General features: G+C 29.2%; 1 pseudogene; it reads left to right on the top strand.

The window, feature by feature from the left end:
• The first annotated feature begins 722 nt into the window (after window positions 1–722).
• On the top strand, window positions 723–2874 carry LOC131641948 (amino acid permease 6-like; annotated as a pseudogene).
• Window positions 2875–3394: the final 520 nt, after the last annotated feature.

Genomic DNA, 3394 nt, shown 5'->3' with positions numbered 1-3394 from the left:
AAAAAACTAAATTTGTTAATCAATCCTATACAGTAGCAAAAATTTAAAAAACATTCTGGATAAGAACGTCTTCTTAAGGAATTAACCAATTATCCTTTTTAGTAAAATAAATAATTTTTTTTCTTCTTATTAGTGCATTTAATAAAAATAAAGGTTGTTTGATAAGCTAACCGATAGCTTTTAGCTTATGACTGATGACTGATAGCTTATAATTTATAACAGATGGTTGAGATTGATAGCTGATAAGCTAGTTGGAGTGTTTGGTAAAATTAGCGGTTCAACTAACTTATAAATCTTAAATGACATAAAAAATATTTAATACATAATTATTTCATATTAAATTAAAATAAATTATAAAACATAAAAATAGTTTTTTGTTAAAATAATAATGATTAAAAAGGAAGAAAAAAAAATGATAAGCTATAAGGAAAATACTATTTAAAATAGCGTTTAAAAAATAAGCTATAAATTAAAAAAAAAGTTATAAGTTCGTGATGAAATGACCGTTATCAAACGGGTCTAAATTATCATTTTAGATTATAAATTATAAGCTCAAAAATAGAACTTATCAAACATATTCTAAATAGAACCAGACTTTGGTCAATCTTTTACTATATTTTTATATTTTTATAGTAAAATATTCTTAAATTTCATTTAAAAAGGGCTTAGTGGCTAAGAATTTCATATCATTTTTTCCAAAGAAAAAAAGCAAAGAGAAAAGCATGACAGTTGAAAGTAGCTTTTCCATAGAAGATAGTAAATATGACGACGATGGTCGCATAAAACGAACAGGTTTGTAGTTTGACATATTATCAAAATATATGTAGCACTGACACCTTTGCCATAGGGCGTGTCAAATATATTTAATTAAGTTATCTTTTCAAAATTTTATTAATATAGATATTTATTGAGTATCATGTCCATGTTAGAACAATTTATATATTGTTTTGTCGCTGACAATGATTATGATTTAATTATGATTCATTAAGGAACATGCATGACCGCAAGTGCACACATAGTTACCGCTGTCATTGGATCTGGAGTGTTATCATTGGCATGGGCATTTGCACAATTGGGGTGGATTGCAGGGTCTGTCGTTCTCATGCTCTTCTCCATCATCACTTACTTCACTGCTTGTCTACTTTGTGATTGCTATAGGTATCCTGATCCTATCCATGGAACTAGAAATCGCACCTACATAGAGAGTGTAAAAAGTATTTTAGGTCAGTAAAATATTCCATGTTTAATGTTTCACTTTCAAGTAAAATATTTGATTCTGTTTTAATAAAATTTAATATTTTAAGTAACCAAATAAAAAAGAGTTAAATCCAAAGTTACTGCTCCAAATATTCTAGATGGTTATGAGATAAATTTTAATCTAATGATAGAGATTTAAATTTATTAGAGGAAAGTGTCCCTAATAAATTTATTGATTTATAATAGTGTAAACTTTTGTATCTCTTTATCTACAGGAGGATATCAACACAAGTTGTGTGGATTGGCACAATACATAAATCTTGTGGGTTGTACCATTGGTTACACTCTAACTGCATCTATTAGTATAGTGTAAGAATCTCTCACCTAAATCTATAATTCATTTTATTAAATAAAAGTTGTGAGAATACTAAAAATTTGCTTGTTTTTTCTAACTAGGGCCATAAAAAAATCTAACTGCTTTCACAAGTATGGTCAAGAAGCAGATTGTGATACTGCCAATTATCCATATATGATCATCTTTGGGGTCTTTCAGATTTTTCTAAGCCAAATTCCAGATTTCCATGAACTTTCATGGCTCTCTATTGTTGCTGCCGTCATGTCTTTTGGTTATGCTTCTATCGGCATAGGTCTCTCCATAGCAAAAATTGCAGGTTAATCATCAACAATTTTTATCTAAATATTAAAATTATAGAATTTTACTTGTGGTTATGCTTATAAGTTATTTAACACATACATCACTCTATTTTTATATGTATATATAGAAAAAGGACACCATTTGGAGACAGGTCTTACTGGAGTAGTTAACTTATTGGAGTGGATATCACAAGTACAAAAAAGATATGGAACACCTTTCAAGCACTTGGAAACATAGCTTTTGCATATTGTTTCAGTATGGTTATTGTTGAGATACAGGCAAGTGATGTTAAGCATATTCTTTTATATCTTTCTTTTATCGTACTCGCTATTCTTCCTAGGTAATATTAAACGATGAAATATAATTTTTTTTTACAGGACACGCTTAAATCAAGTCCACCAGAAAACAAAACCATGAGGAAAGCATCCCTGAATGCAATTTTAATCACCACATTCTTTTATGCATTATGTGGTATTCTAGGCTATGCAGCATTTGGCAATAGCGCACCGGGAAATTTTTTAACTGGATTTGGATTTTATGAACCATTTTGGCTGGTCGACATTGGTAATCTTTTCATCGTTATTCATCTAGTCGGAGCTTATCAGGTATTTTCACAACCTGTATTTTCCCTTGTGGAAAACTGGGGCAGTGAGAAGTGGCCACAAAGCAAAATGATGACAAAAGAATATGGTGTAAGAATTCCTTTGGTTGGTATATGGAGAGTGAATATGTTCAGGTTGATATGGAGGACATTTTATGTGATAATAACAACAATTATTGCTATCTTACTTCCGTTCTTCAACAGCGTTGTGGGTTTGATAGGAGCTTTATCCTTCTTTCCCTTGACAGTGTACTTTCCAACAGAGATGTACCTAACACGACTTAAAGTGCCAAAGTATTCTTCTATGTGGATAGGGATGAAACTTCTAAGTGTGTTTTGCTTCATTGTGAGTCTTGTTGCTACAGTTGCATCAATTCAAGGAATCATCTCAGAACTTGCCATCTATAAGCCCTTCGGCTAGATAATTCTTTTAATATGGTATGCGAGAACTTTCATGATATCGAAAATGTATTCATCTTCTTTTGTAAGTTGAATTGATATATATCATTAATGGTTTGAGCTATTCACGTCGCGGTTTTAATTAATAAATTTGTTAGTTTATGCAAAATTTGATGTTTTATTATCAGATTATTGTATCAATATATGTATTTTGGATAAGGAGTGAGATAATTTATCATATCAAATTATTTATATCAAACGAATTAAATTTATTATTGTATGTATTAAATTAGAGTCACGAATTTTTATACATGTCATCTAAATTATGACAACACCCAATAACTACAAAAAATTTATTTGAGTAAAAATAATGAAGAACTAACTTTTTAAAAATATTTGAGTGAAAAAAGAAAATGAAGTATAAAACAAAATTATTAAAAATTGTGGCTATGATGATTTATTGCAAATGTAGAAGTTCCCTCATTCATAAAATGATAAAATGATGAAGATTTAACATTTTTTAAAATATTAGAAAAAAAAGA

Source organism: Vicia villosa, unplaced genomic scaffold (genome assembly GCF_029867415.1).
Source record: "Vicia villosa cultivar HV-30 ecotype Madison, WI unplaced genomic scaffold, Vvil1.0 ctg.004314F_1_1, whole genome shotgun sequence".
In the NCBI taxonomy this organism is placed as follows: domain Eukaryota; kingdom Viridiplantae; phylum Streptophyta; class Magnoliopsida; order Fabales; family Fabaceae; genus Vicia; species Vicia villosa.
Note: the sequence above shows the minus strand (reverse complement) of the source record. Positions and strands in the feature narration are given on the sequence as shown.